Raw genomic sequence first — 15,989 nt, forward strand, 5'->3', positions numbered from 1 at the left:
CCTCCATCTGTCATTCCTGAGACATGTCTATTTTCATGACCATAAAACAAATTGTCCTAATGTGGTAAATAATCACCTTGATCACTCTCACGTACAGGGAGGGCATCCCCCTCTCCCACTCAGCGACGGTGTTCACACCTGCACACTGATCTTTGGGCATGCTGCTAAGTCAGGCCTCCAGGATCTCCACTCCTCTCTCAATTCCCTGAGAGGATGCTGGATGTTCCCCCGGTCCCACCATGGATGCTCCGGTCTCCTGCCGGTTGCAGGAGCCCCTGGAATACCCATTACCAAGGAATGTCCACCTGGGTTTTATAAAGAAAGGACACGGAGCTGTTTTCGTCATTTCTTAATTCTGACCGTATAGCCCTCCCCACCGCCCCCACGCCCCTAATTGCCCCGCATTCCCGGGCTGGGTTCACACATACTCCTCCGCCTCCGCTTCCCCATGTCCGACTCACTCAGCAGTGGAGGGATAAAAGACGCGGCTGCCACCAAGCCGAGGCGCCTTCGGCTGCCTTGAGAGTAAAGGCAGAAGCCAGACGGGCCTGAGGTGCTTCTGGGCACTTTCCAGCGTCTACCATGAGTGACAGCGAGGACGCGTCTCACTGCAGGCGAAGGGACAAGTTCCGAAGGGAAAGAGATGATGAGAGACGCAGGGGAGATGACTGGAATGATGGCGAGTGGGACCGTGGACGAGGTCGGAGAAGCAGTGGGGAGTATAGCGACGACGACAGAAATCTATGTGAGCGCTTTTCTCCACCATGCCACGAACTCAGTCCTCCCCAGAAACGAATAAGGAGAGACTGGGATGAGCACAGCTCTGACTCAAACCGCAGTGGTTATGAGATTCCTGATGCTGGAGGAGGTGGAGGCTCAACTCATGGCCCTCCTCAGCCCTGGAGTCATCCAGACGTCCCCATTATGCAACATTATGTGCTACCTGTCCAGGCCAGACACCCCCGACCGCCCCCCCCCCCAGGCTGGGCAGCATCTCACAAATCGACTTGGGTGTTCCACCACCTGTTATGAAGACCTTTAAGGAGTTTTTGCTGTCACTGGATGATTCTGTGGATGAGACAGAAGCTGTTAAGAGCTACAGTGATTACAAGCTGGAGTTCCAAAGGCAGCAGATGCAGGACTTCCTGGCTCATAAAGATGAGGAGTGGTTTCAGGCCAAATACCACCCTGATGAGTTGAGGAAGCGTCAGCAGGAGACCACAGGAGCCCTACAGAACAGAGTTCAGGCGTTCCTATCTCTAATGGATAGTGGCTGGTTTGATAACCTGTTCTTGGACATTGACAAGGCTGATGCCATCGTCAAGATCTTGAATGCAGCTGTGATTAAGATGGAAGGAGGCACAGAACATGACATCCGGATTTTGGACCAGGAAGAAGAGGACGAGCACTCAGGGAAACCTGGAGAACTTGGAAAGAAAGACGATAGGCAGGGAGGCTTAGGGATTGTTGATGGGGAACGACAAACTGATAAGGATGACAAAGACAGCAAGCAGATTGAGAGTGATAATATGTCTGATGATAAAGCCAAGAAACCTGATGGTGATGGGGAGAAAGATGAGAAAAAAGAAGAGCCTGAGAAACAAGTTAAGGAGATGTGTAAGAAGCAGAACCGGAAACACGGTGAGGATGACAGATCTCGTGAAGGCACCGCGTCTGAGTCTGAAGCTGCGTCAGAGAGTGTCCGGGCTGAGGAGGAGAAGGATGAGGCTGGAGAAGCTGCCAAGGAGAAGGAGAAGCCCGAAGGCGAAGATCGAGAAGAGCCTGAAGAGAAGCCCAAGGAAGCACTTGCACTGGAATTTCAACCCCGACCTCTACACAAGACTTGCTCCCTCTTCCTGCTCAATATTGCACCCAATATTCCTCGGGCTCAGATTGTCTCTTTGTGTGAGAAATACCCAGGCTTCATGCGCTTGGCTTTGTCAGAACCCCAGCCCGAGAGGAGATCTTTCCGTCGAGGTTGGGTGACTTTTGATCGAAGTGTTAACATTAAGGAAATCTGCTGGAACTTGCAGAATAGCAGGCTTCGGGAGTGTGAGCTGAGCCCTGGTATGAATCGAGACTTAACTCACCGGGTCCGTCATGTCAATGGCATCGCTCAACACAAACAGATTGTACGCAGTGACATCAAGCTGGCTGCCAAGTTGATTCACATTCTGGATGACAAGCCCCAACTTTGGAGAACTGAGTCTGGGACCCCTCCTTTGTCCACGAGCCTGCCCTCTCAGAATCTAGTCCTGAAGAATATCACCGATTACCTCATTGAGGACGTGAGTGCTGAAGAGGAAGAGCTTCTGGGAAACAATGGAGCAGAACCCCCTGAGGAGCCTCCCAAGGAGGGGAATCCAGATGAAATTAACTTGGAACGAGATGAAAAGCTGCTGAAGGTTCTTGACAAACTCCTTTGCTTACTCATTGTGCACTCTTTGGACTATTACAACACATGTGAATATCCCAATGAGGATGAAATGCCCAACAGACGTGGCATCATTCATATTCGAGGACCTGTACCCCCAAACTGCATCAGCCTTGGAGAAGTGGTAGAACGGCAGAAAACGTTTGAGAAGAAGCTGACACCTTTGTTGAGTGTTGGGGAGTCTTTGTCAGGGGATGAAGCCCAGAAGATGGGATGCAAAGACCCTGAGAAAGAAGTGGAAAAATTTGTCAATTCCAACACCCAGGAGCTGGACAAAGACAAGTGGCTATGCCTCCTCGGTGGCAAGAAATTCACGGGGCCTGAGTTGGTACGTAAGCACATCTTCAACAAGCATGCTGAAAAAATTGAGGAAGTAAAGAAAGTAAACTTCCTCACTGATGCCAAGCAGCTTGCACTGCCTGAAGTCAAGCCAGCTCAGCCACCTGGTACTGCTCAAAGCCTGACAGGACACCAGATACCCCAAGGCCTGATGCCTTATGGTCAGCCTCGGCCACCTATCTTTGGCTATGGAGTTGCAGCTGTCCATCCCGTGGTCCCTACAGGAATACCCCCATACGTTGGCCCCCATGCTCCATATGGTGTTGGCCATGGCAACTATGACTCATTCTGGGGCCATTGTGGTTATCCTGGGAAACCCTGAAACCAGATGGTTCATGGGGACCCAAGGGCAATTTTGGAATATCGTGACCTCGATGTCCCTGAAGATGTTGATTTTTTCTGAACAAGGTCCCTTCCCTAACTGCTGTGTCCATAATTCCCCCCTTTTCAAATCCCAAATAATTTTCTGTATGTTCAGCCTTTCTGCCAATAAACAGCTTTCCAGAAAAAAAAAATAAAAATAAAAACCAGACACGGTGGACCTGGTTATTCTTTCTCCATATTTAGAGCCAATGCTTTCTAGGTTTCTGATCTCTCTGGGTGAGCAATCTGTCTTATATATAGAACTGAGGGAATTCAAATCACAGTCTAATGAACAGATGTTGATTTAGTGTTAGCCATACACAAGACATTGTGCTGGGGGCTAGGGCACAGAGGAAAGCTGAAGAAGATGGAGCCTTGCCTTGGGGGCACTCACAGTGAGAGGGGACAAGTCACAAATATAGAAATTCCAAGAGTGTCCTGTGGGGTCCCAAAGAATGCATCATCCTGGGGGTGGAGATTGAGGAGGGGAATGGGAGTCAGGAAGGCATCCTAAAGGAGACAGAACCAAGCAGGGACTCAGTAAAAACAACGAACCAAGGAGGTGGGTGTGATGTCTTCCAAGTATATGAAACACCAGAGAAAGTAGATCTCTTGGTGTACTTGGGGACACACACAATTGATCAAAAGCGTCCAGTGTTTTAAAGAGAATTCAGACCTTAGAATTGGTTAAGTGGTCTCAGACTATGGAGAGCCTTGAATATCAGACAAATTTATTGTTCATCCATTTCAGTCCCATCCAACTCTTCATTACCAATCATTTGGGATTTGCTTGGCAAAGATACTGGAGTAGTTTGCCATTTCCTTCTCCAGCTCATTTTACAGATGAGGAAACTGAGGCAAAAAGGGTAGTGATTTGCCCAGGGTCACACAGCTAGTATGTGTCTGAGGTCAGATTTGGGCTCAAGAAGGTGAGTTTTCCCAACTTCAGGAGTGACATTCTATCCACTGCTCCACCTTGATGTCCCTGTCAGAAAAATAAGCTAGTGCTTTACTCAGCTGGTGACAGAGAACCACAGCATGTGACTTTCTTTAGGAAGTTTTTACTGGCTCCTCCTTCATTGCACACCCCTCCCCCAGCTAACTCCTGGTACTCTCCCTCCCCAAAGGCCCTGGATTCATTTCACATGTATTCTGTATCCATGCCCACCCACGTGTGTCCATGAGAGCTCCTTGTTATAATGCCGGCTCCGTGAGACTAAGGGCTTTATTTGCATCCACAGGTCTTGGGTGTGAAAATATGCTTGTCAACTGAAGGATGGCTAACTAACTCACTGAACTGGAGTGGACCTATGATCTAACTGGTACAGAGCTGCTCCTGAGGAATCCCCCTTTACCAGTGGAGGTTGATTGGCATCTTCCCAGAAGCCTTAGGTTCACTTTGTTTGTTGCCTGGGACGCTCGAATGTCAAGTGACTTGACTAGGATCCCACTCCAAGGTGGGGCAGACTGAGGACTGTGGCCCAGATTTTCTTGGCTTCTTCAAGGCTCAGCAGTCAGTAAGTAACCCTGTCTCTGTTCTTATTTCTTCTTTTGGGATTATTATTGTACACTAAGACATTATTGATTCCTGCATCAAAATTCTCTTCCCCTTTCTACTCCTCCGTCGAAGCCTCATTCCAAGACTGGCCAATGGAGGAATGACCAGGATAACAGAGGTCCTGAGGCACATGGAAGGGGAGATACCTTCTTTAGCCTTGTTTTCTACCCTAGCCCCCGCACAGGTCCCTATAAGTGGAAAAGGGGAGATATTTCAGAAATGTTTGCTCATTCAACATAGATTCAGATATGAAACATGGACTTTTACTTCATTAAATATCAAATACCAAGGATGCCCCTTGAAATCCACAGGACTACATCCTCATTACTCTTGAAAGTGGCTCTTTGCCACTGCTTGGGGTGGGGGTGGGGTAGGGAATCTTCATCTTCAATATGTCCCCAACTAAAGCTCCTCAACTAAGTTTATTCTCTTTACCCCTAAGCATGTTGATCTCAGCTTCATTTTTCTTGCCCTTTTTCTCTCCCTCTACTTATTCTTCTCTTTTCACAGACTGGGGTTGTGGGGAGGATCTTTCAGTTCCCCCTCTCCCAGTCCATCATATAGCCCCAGAGGGGTTGATCCTGTGATCCCCTCTTGGACTAGTCATATCAGGAGTGCTGGGGTCACTGCAGGGCACTGTGGCTTAAGAGACTCTAGAAGAAGAACTGGGGACATGTAGAGACCAGTAACCAGGATTCCAAGAGGCATTGAACTGCAGTGAGAAAGGAACAGCTAAGGGCATAGACATGTTTTGCTAGGAGCAGACAGGCAAAGTATGAGAGCTGTCATGATTTGAAGGGTTGTCACAGGAAAGATGGATTAGACATTTGTTGTGACTCCAGAGGGCAAAGCTAGGAATAATGAATAAAACAAGGCAGATGTATATTTTGGCTCAATATGAAGATGAACTTTTTAATAATTAGAGCTTTCTGGCAATAGAATAAATAAGCTGTCTTTAAAAGGTAGTGATTTCCCTGTCTGCATAAGTATTTCAGGGAAGGTGGCTATCCCTTGGTCAGAAATTACTTTGATAAAATTCCTGCATGGGATATGGGAAAGAATAACCACCAAAGCTACTTTCAGCTCTGAAGGTATAGGATCCTATGAGAATGACATATTTTATTAGTACTGCCACCCCTTGACCACTTTCACTAGCCATGCTTGCACCCCAAGGCCCAGAGCCATCATTCTGAGAGCTAGCCTTTGTGAAAAAGGAGCCTACAATCCCTGCTATGACCAATACCAACTGCTGAGAAACTGCCAACCTGGAAATCAAGCCAAAAGATCTGGAAGTGGCAGTGTCCTCCTAGACTCCAAGCAGCCCTGCTTCTAGACCAGTCTCATTATTCAGAAAAGCAACCCCTCAATTTCCTATGCAGGTGATGAGTCCCCTACCTTTGGAAGACCAGGGATGAAGGTTTTCTGCACCTGTGTCCTCGGCATTGTCACATGGCTCAATGTTAGAAATGGATATGGCTTTATCAGTGGAGGTAACACTGAAGAAAATGACTTCCCATCACTATAGCCTAAGAACCATGAAGCTTTTCCCTATGCCCAGCAGTTGAAGCCTTCTCTATGTGGTAGCTTTCTCTGAGAATGGGAGCTTCTTAAAGGAAGAGAATTTCTTTTTTTTATTTCCGCCCCCTCGTGCTTAGTAGAATGTTTGGCACATCGCAAACACTTAATACCTTTGTCAGTCAGTCATTTTTAGTGACTATTTCATGGCATGCCACACTGTCAAAAGTCTGAGGTCAGTTCTGTCGTCACTGCACCTACTTCAGCTTGGGCCTGCACGCAGGAGGAACTCAGTCCATAGAGAGACAATAAATGAATAAAAGATTGGAATGTATCAACCAAAATAATCTCTGGTCCCTTCGTTCGCTGACTGAGATTTCCCTAGTCAGACAATCATCAAGGATCTGGTGATCTCAGCTTTTGGAATCCTTTTTTATTTTGGAATCACATTCTTATGTCTTCACTCAAAATCTCAAATAGACCTTAGATCTCATTGCTAGGCACATTTCATCCCATGACAGATATTGCAAATCATTTTAGAAAAGGAAAAAAAAATAAGAAACGTTGAAGTGGCTGAGGGAAAACTGGCATACTTTTGAATGACTGGTGAGTCTGTGGATGAACACAATCATCCTGGAAAACAATTCGGAGAAATACACAAAACGTTCCTAAGTCATGTGTTCGTCCTTCCTTGCCAAAGAAGACCATGCCATCAGAGAAATGATGACATGACTTGCACTTGACTTTGTTTTGAGCGAGGGAGGGCTGTGCAGGTCACTAGCCTCACCTCTCCTCCAGAGCCATCTGAATCCAGTGACCAGATATTCATCAGGATGACTGGAGATGACTCAGGATGAGGCAATTGGGGTTAAGTGACTTGCCCAAGGTCACACAGCTGGTGAGTGTCAAGTGTCTGAGGTGATATTTGAACTCAGGTCCTCCTGACTCCTGCACTGGTGCTCTACCTACTACACCACCTAGTTGCCCCATAATGAATTATCCATACCTGCTTCTCCTGTATTACTTTTCCCCATCTCCTCCCTGGATACTTTGTCATCAAGAGTTGGTACAACATTTTGGGGGTAGCATTTGGACAATGTCCCTGTCACCATTTACCCTTTCCAGGTGACCCACCATGCTCTTCCTCACCAATATTTCTCTAATGACATTCTTACTCCTGTTCTTCTCAATTAATAGATTCAATGTTTATTCAATGTCTGCCTTGTTCCAGGGTCTGTGCTCAGTGCCGGGGATACATGGGCAAAAGTGAAACCAGCCCTGCCCTCAGGGTTGAGAACTTAGATTCTAATGAATGAGTTAATACCTACACGTGAAGAAATAGATATCATCCCACAAAATGCCTCCAATTCATGAAAACCCTTCAGAATTCCTTGGAAGATATAACAAGACATCTCCATGTTCAATGACTTTCTGATAGAAAACATTGAGCTGCTTTGGTAGGGATAGAGGAAACAGAGTAGCTATGGAGGCCAGGCTGTGAACTTGACCCTGCAGGTAATAAGGAGCCACCAGACACCATCAGGTGTGGTGGTGGAGGGGCAATTTGGGAAAACTCTCTTTTGCTGCTTCATGGGAGATGGGCTGGAGAGGCTGTAGCAACAGCACAGGTGAGAGATGAGAGGCGCTGAGGGAGTTTGTTGGCTCTGTTGGGGACGTAGAAACAGCAAGATTTGTTGACTGGCTCTAAATATTTGGGTTAAGTAAGAATGAGTAGTTAAGTATGACACTGAAGTTGTGACCCTGAATGATCAGTAATTCCTTTAGCACTGAAAAACAAAGCTTAGAGAAGGGGTATATTTGGGGGGTGGGGTGGAAATGAGTTTTATTTTGGACACATTGAACTTGAATGACCTGGGGACATTCCTTTGGAAATGTCCATAACACATCAGACTCTTGAGCCAAGAAGCTACGAGTAGAATTGGAGGGCTTGAGTGAACCCTCCTACTTCCACATCTCCAACTAGGGCTGTTGTGAACCAAGATTAACAGACCTAGAACAGTTTCAATTAACTTTACTGCAGGTCATTTGATCTGGGACATAGCTGGGCCTTTGATAAGGTTGCTGTCTGACTTTGGAGTTCCTTACCACTGTTTACTATCAGGACATGATTGAACACGGTCCTGTTGTTGTATTTTCCAAGGAATCCTGAAGGATTTTGATAAATTGGTGGGCCACACTTTGTTGGATGAGAGTCTCTAAGGTGATGTTTTGCTGTACCAAATCCAGTGCTTCTTGATAATTAATGAGCTACAATCTGTGTGATCTTGCACCGCAGGGGATTTCCTTGAGGATTGCTTTTACCCCTTTGTGGGCTGCTTTCCTCTGTTGGCGCTGGTGCTGTTCAGCCATCTAAGTTGTATCCAACTCTCTGTGACTCCATTTGGAGTATCCTTGGCAAGGATACTGGAGTGGTTTGACGTCTCCTTCTCCAGCTCATCTTGCACATGAAGAAACTGAGGCAAATTGGGTTAACTGACTTGCTTAGGGTCACACAACTAGTAAGTGTCTGAGACCAGATTTGAACTCAGGAAGACTAGTCTTCCTGACTCCAGGCCATGAACTATATCCACTGCACCACCTGGATGTTCCATCTTTTATCTAGAGGTTTTATCTAGAATGTTTTTTTTAATTGAATGTCTGAACCAACAAGCTTTAAGGGCCCATTGTACCAGATGTCGACCACACCTAGGACATCTGTCCGTTGCCCTCTGGCTGATACTCACTTCTCATGCTTCTGGGATGACAGGGTTCCATAAGTCACCATCTTTACAACAATAGTGGAGTAATGTTTTTAGTAAAAGGATGAGCCTCAGCTTCTGGGAGAGGCATTAAAGTAGATCCTTAATGAGCTCTCCTCCCCTGTTTAATTCAGAAGCACATGGTTTGTCCTCAGGGAATCCATGTGTGTAATAGCCATTCCTCATTCTCTTACTCTTTGTTCTGTGGGTGCTCTCCCAGAAGGCTCTGTCACATCTGGGGCCTTGGTGCAGGTTCCTCACTGGTAACCTCAGCCTGGGGTGTCTGTACGATATCACCACCCTCAGGGAAGCCCTCTTTAAATTGGACTTTGCAAAATCTCCTCTGGCAGAGTGGGGAATGGCTTTGGTGAGTATCCATCTCCCGGCTGTGTGCCTTATCCACTGCTTATTATCAGGAGGTGATTGAACATGGCAGTTTAGGTTATTGTTTCTTCCAAGGAATCCTGAAGGCTTCTGATAAATTGGTAGGAGATGCTTTCTTGGATGAGAGCCTATAAGGTGATGTTTTACTCTACCAAATTGAATGTTTCTTGATAATCAATGAACAATAATCACAGTAGGATCCTGTATCCTCTACACCCTTTAGTCACTAATGTGATGGATGAAATGTATGCCCCTATTACATCTTCATAACATTCAACTATTTGAAAAATCTTTTGATTTTCCTCTTTATCAACCCAAGAGTGACATCTGGTCTGAAGTTTCTGGCATCTGTCCCCACGTTCCTTCTCCTGTAAAGCATCCTTGCCTCCTGAACCTAGGAGCTTTCTCTTCCTCCCATGGGAACATCTCCCATTTCATAATGGAAATCAATGAGTACATGTTTTCTAGACACTATCCTTATATCCAGCTGCTTAGCAACATCCTGTTTCCAGCTCTTCCCCAACCCCATCTGCCCCCAGACAGAGCCTTCCCCTTGCCCAGGTGATAGGTGAGTCTGGGGTGGCCTAAGAACACCAAAGGGATGCAGGCTGAGGAGAGATAGTGAGGAGGAAACAAGGGCATGGTTTGTGTTTTCCCCCAGTGGCCTCATGTTGCCATTAATTTTGATATACAATTTCATATTTAAGATCATAGAGAGAACTAAAAATGGCTCTATGAATTCTCACAGAGTCACATTGTGGGAGTTTCAAGATGTGTTGGGGTGGAATCATATCAAAGAATTCAATCAGACCACCTCATTATGATTAACATTAAAAAGGCAGGAGGAATTTGTTAAGGAATTAGGTAATAGAGGAGGGATCCCAGACACAGTGGAACTGTGCATGTGGTTACCCACAATGCATACAGAGAAACTCATTTAGGGGGTATGTGTATCTGATAATGATATTATAATAAGCCTCTCTACATCATAAGTTCACTCAAAGTCAGTTCTTTCCTATTTCTCACAGGCACCTACTTAGGAAAAGTTCCTTCCATTGCTTTTGGCATCCACATCCTGCTTAGGCATCCTGGTGGTGGTGCTTTCTGATTGACTGGCTATTGTGATCCTGTCTAGGACTAGACAGATGTGCATGGACACATCTGCTTTTTCTGTGGGAAATATGAGGAATGAATCTGGGGGCAGTGCCTCGATAGAGACAATGGCTGGGTTCCCACACCGGCTGTATCTGTGACAACTATGAATTCATGGACACACCTGTAGTTCTAGTGACTAGTGAGGCATATATGAAGAAGTTAGGATATTGGCAGGGGGGAGGCTAGGTATGGGGGACCTTAATCAGTGGGGCCTATAATGAACTTAAAATATTGGGGCTGGGGCATCTTTATTAGGATTCCATCACCAATCCCAAATTGTGCCAATCTCCAGGATGATATGGGACAGAGTTCGGGGGAGCCCAACTGTGCTCATCTTTGTGACCTGGGTCTCGTAAGAATCATCTTCTTAAGCAGGAATTGTTAACTTGAAGCTCCCAGACCCTTAAGGGGTCTGAATAGCAAAGATCTGTGAACTGAAATGGGGGAAATTATTCTATTTTCATTTTCACTCATCTTTGGTTTCTCTTGTTATCCTATGTATTTATTTTTGCCTTTAAATACATGATTCTGAGAAGATTTCTCCAAATACTTTGTCAGATAAGTCCATGACAGACACAGAAATGTTAAAAACTGCAGATCTGAAACCAAGATTGCCTAATTAGACACAGTCTTTAAAGGAGAAGCTGCCCAGACTCACCTTCCTGATGCCCCCTGACTCACCTTCAAAGTATCAGCCATTGAGCTCAGCTCACTGTCTGCTGAGAACAGCCATGTGAAGGGGCCAGGCCTCACCATGTGACTTCATGAATCTGCTGCAGACATGGCTTGTCTCCTTGGAGAAGACATGGGGCATCACATAAGTGCTGTTCCTAGGACAAGGGATCACCATCACTTTCCCAACTTAGTCTAGTTGGCACCTTAAGAAGTGCCCCCTGAAAAGAGACTCTGGAGCTTCTGTGACTAGCCCATCGCCATCATCCGAAGAAGGAGATGCCAAATGTCTCCACTGAGCAAATTTCCAGTTAGTTTACCTTGATCTCAGGTGCTTTGCCTGGTGCCCAGGCACCTGTCACAGAGAGAACCAGCTGGAAGGCAGAGCTTTCCTGTATCTAGTCTGTCCAGAACCCTTCCATTCTCCATCTGTGTCTCTGCTTGGGGTTTGTGAGCATGCCCCAAAGGCATCTCAAAACCCATGCAGCATCATCTCTTCTATGTATCCCCTGGTGTTCTCCCATCCTCTGTCACTCCTCAGCTTCCTTTTGTGCATTATCTTCTCTATTATAATACAAGCTCCTTGAGAGCAAAAGCTGTTTTCCTTCCTTCCTTCCTTCCTTCCTTCCTTCCTTCCTTCCTTCCTTCCTTCCTTCCTTCCTTCCTTCCTTCCTTCCTTCCTTCTATTTGTACCCCTAGCACTTATCTCAGTGCCTGGGTATCTGGCACATAGTAGGTGCTTAATAAATGTTTATTGAATTGAATTGTAGCAAAGCTGTGGTCCTGCTTCCTCAGTGACCAGAGTGCCTTGCAGTCCTGACTGTGTCTCTAATATTCTTCTGTGATCTCCCTGCCCTTCCTTGCCTTCTCCCCAGTCCCCCATCACACACATAGACAAACCCACAAAATCTATCCCTGAAATCAACCCAAGAAGCATGGAGTAATCCAGGCAAAGAAGCTTCCCAACACATTCTCCACCCCCTACCCCAAGTCCGTGATGACACTATTGACTTTGCAAAATCCCAAGGGTGCTCCTTGTTAAAGATGGCATGGAAACCTCAAGCAACTTTTAAGCCTTTGAGTAGGGAAGAGCCCCCAGGGCTTCCTAATCCCAGCCTGGTCTGCAGAGAGCAGAAGCATAATGGAATCCCAGGCTTGACCTAACAGCCACATTCTCACATGCAACATCTGCTGGAATGGCGCTTGTTCCCAGCCCCTGGGGTGGGTGTACAAGGAAGGCTTTCCTCCAGGACTCATGAGCGTATCAGGGAAGTTGATGATCAGTAACAATCTTTCAGTAACAATCACATCAGGAAGATTTTCCACCCCTTCCTTTTTCAGGTGGCTAGAAAAGCAATCCCTCTACACTTTCAGTGTGGTGTTGCCCCTAGTGCAGACAGACCACTTCTGGGTGCATTTGGTCAGATCAAATGACTGTCCTCCCCTTCTTTTCTAGAGCTACCATCCTCCCTTCTATACACACAGACATACACAGACACACACACACACTAACTCACACACTCATACACAATACACTCCCCTACAATACACTCACACACTCTCATTCGTATGCATACACACCCTCACTCACATTCTTACACACACACACCTATACACCCACACCCACATAGTACAAACACTCATATTTATACTTTCACACACCTATACACACATACACCCAATAAACACATGCTCTCACAATACACCAATACCTCTCTCTCACACACAGACATGCACAGTCGTGCTCCCTCACTCATTCAAACACATACACACTTACACACATGCACACATCCACACACAGTTCCACAAACACATATATGTAGCACATGATAGACTCTAATTCCAGACTCAAAAAGAGCCTACGTCATTGACATTGCCATATGTGCCTTGGCACCGATGCTCCACATCCCATCACTCCTGTCAGCTCTTTCTACTCTTGCCTTTCCATCCTCTGGAGAGAACCTTGCATCCCTGTGGCTCACAGGAATCTTCCCATAAGCTCGGTCCTCTTCTCCTGTTGCTGTCTGCAGTGTCCTGCTGACGGTGAGTGAATGAGCCCCAGTCCCACCCTCACAGACCAGAGCTCCCACAACTCTCTTCCTGCCCACCCTCCTCACTCCGTTCTCTGCAGTGGCTGGTTTATAGTTTGGAAGCTATTGTTCATGGATAGGTCATATCAAAGTGGCCATACTTGCCACCATGGCATCTCAGATTAGGGTCACATGGGGATCTTGACTCCAATCTGCTCAGTAAATGCCTCTGGACAATGGATTTCATGGAAGCCCCTATCTGTGGCACCAGACCTTGGTCATCAGTGAAGAGGCATTTAATGGTATGTGGAGGATGATATTCAGGGTTCCCCTGGACCAGGCCCTTTGCTGACTACTCATGAAGAAAAGACAACCCTGTAGTGTAGGCATCAAGAGCTTCCTGGTAGGATGTGCTTTGGGTTTCCTTGGCCTCCCATGATGTCATACTTATCTGTTTGACATCCTGCACTATACCTACCTACCTTGCACCTGGCATGAAGATGGATGCTGCTGAGGATGCTGGAAGACCCTTCCTGAGACCTCTTCAGACTTCCTTTGTCCTTCTGGCCTCTATGGCAGATATGAACATTGTTCTCAACTGTAACTGAATTTCTCCGTAGGCTCATCACATGCACCATGACTAGAGGTGCATGGACCAAAGGCCACCAGAGTCCCCAGCTGGGGTGTTTTGTCCTTGACATCTCACTGAAATCTGCTCCGGGCCCCAAGTGAGCAAGGCTGATCTGTCCCTTTCAAACAGCCTCGTGTCCTACTTAAGTAAGGAAAAGAAAAGGGCCCCAGGGGAGACAAATAAGGGTATTACAAATTAGGGGTCACACATAAAGAATAAGAGGGTCAACCAGCCAGTCACACAGGATTGGCACAGATTTAGAGCCAGGTGACCCCTCAGAGGCCTTCCAGGCCAGCTGCAGAGGAAGGAGGAGCTGGGGCATGGAGAGGTGGAGGCACAATGAGTGAGTATCTGAGGAGGGATTGGAATCCATACCTCCCTGACTCCTGGCCCCATGTCCTCTCCACTGCACTGCCTCAAGGAGTGGCAAGGAGCGGCAAAGTGCTGTTATTTCAAGTGGGGGAGAGTTAATTACATTATTTCAAAATGGTGACAGTATTGAATAAAGAACTGTTTAGTGTTGTGTAGGTGTGTATGTGTGTGAATGTGTGTGTTCCTTTTGGTGCACATTTATGTACATGTGCACCTGTGTGTGTAAGACTAGGCTGGGATTGGAGTTAATGAAATACAAATGACTTCTTTCTCTTCATAAAATGGAGAATTGTGCAAAGCACAGCCAAGCAAGGCACAGTCATCAGCGACGAGCAAGATGTTATTTTGTCCCCAGCAGGATCAGTTGCTTCATCATCTCTGATGGACCAAAGAGCTAAGACCCCCTCTTCCCCCACCCCCCTTACCTGCCCCCGCCCACCCTCACTCCTTCATTGTCCCTGATAAACCAGTCAAAAGACTCCCCTCACCCCCATACTTGCCCCTTCCCACCCTCATCCCTTATTGTCCCTGATGGATCAGAGAGTCAAGAGACCCCCCCCACACACACTCTCCTCTGCCCCTTCCCACCTCATGCTTGAAGAAGGCAGGGCCTGGATCTAACCCAAGCAGCCAGACACTCCCTTGGCAGTAACTGCCCCTCTCAGTCAGAAGCAGTGACCAGCCCCTGCAAAGGACCCACTTAAGGAATCTTGGGGAGGTTGGCCCCACAGAAATGGTTCCTTAAATTCAATCTGAAACCAGGCAGGAAACATCATTCCCGACTTTATTACTTTCAGAGTTCATAAAAGTGGTTTCCATCTGCAGCGATCAACCTGGGAAAATATTGCTCTAAGTGGATTTATTTTTTATTTCTCTGTTCTTTTCCCCTTTCTTCACATTTTAAAGGGACATGTCGGCTGGAACCGCTAACATATTGGAAGTATATTAAATCTGAACGATGGTGGCAGCCTCCACCACCCACTCTAACTCATGCAGCCAGGAGAGGGAGGTGGGAACCAATCAGTCCCAGACCTGCACATGCATGCTCCTGCTGACCCCAAATGCTCCCCGAAGGCCCTTGGCTAATACCCCACTGCAGATGGTTGGCTCTTGTGGACTATGAATACAAATTCCTCTGCCCAGCACCTAAGCCCCCATAATCTGCAGGCTCCTACCCACCTTTCCTAGCTTACTTCCTAACCTGCTCCTTTCCTTTTACAAAGTCCTCAGTTCAGTCACATCAGCCACTAACTCTCCCCTGAACTGAACCTGCTGCTCCTTACCTCTGGACAGTTGTCCAGGCCATGGCCCAGGCCTGATGCACCTTCCCCTCTCATTCTGCCTGAGGAATCTCTATCTTCCCTCTGCTCTAGAGTCAGAGACCATAGCTATTGTTGAATGACATAAGAGAAGGGCTGTGGGGAATATTTTAGTGCTGGAATGGACAAAGTAAAAGCCATGAAGAGAGAGCCCCCAAGCTGGCAGCCTTGCCAGTTACTGGGCATCCTATTGGACTGAAGACAGGGAAAGAGGAGACTGGGCTCCATTAATTTTCTGTCTATATTCATTCCTTTACAGCCATCGTGTGCAAAGATGATGAGAAGGATCAGCTCCCTTCCTTTAACCCTTCAAATAAGCTGTGGATGAAGGTGGTTGGGAAATCCATAGTCAGTTTTGAAGATTCAGGAGGACTAGATGAAATGAATAAATGAATAGATGATGGATGGGTGGATGGATGGATGGATGGGTGGATGGGTGGATGGATGGATGGATGGAT

At 46.7% G+C, this 15,989-nt stretch overlaps 1 pseudogene; it reads left to right on the top strand.

Moving 5' to 3' along the window:
- The first annotated feature begins 582 nt into the window (after positions 1-582).
- LOC140528889 (serrate RNA effector molecule homolog pseudogene) lies at positions 583-3,176 on the top strand (annotated as a pseudogene).
- Positions 3,177-15,989: the final 12,813 nt, after the last annotated feature.

Source organism: Notamacropus eugenii, chromosome 1, assembly GCF_028372415.1.
Source record: "Notamacropus eugenii isolate mMacEug1 chromosome 1, mMacEug1.pri_v2, whole genome shotgun sequence".
NCBI classification, from domain to species: domain Eukaryota; kingdom Metazoa; phylum Chordata; class Mammalia; order Diprotodontia; family Macropodidae; genus Notamacropus; species Notamacropus eugenii.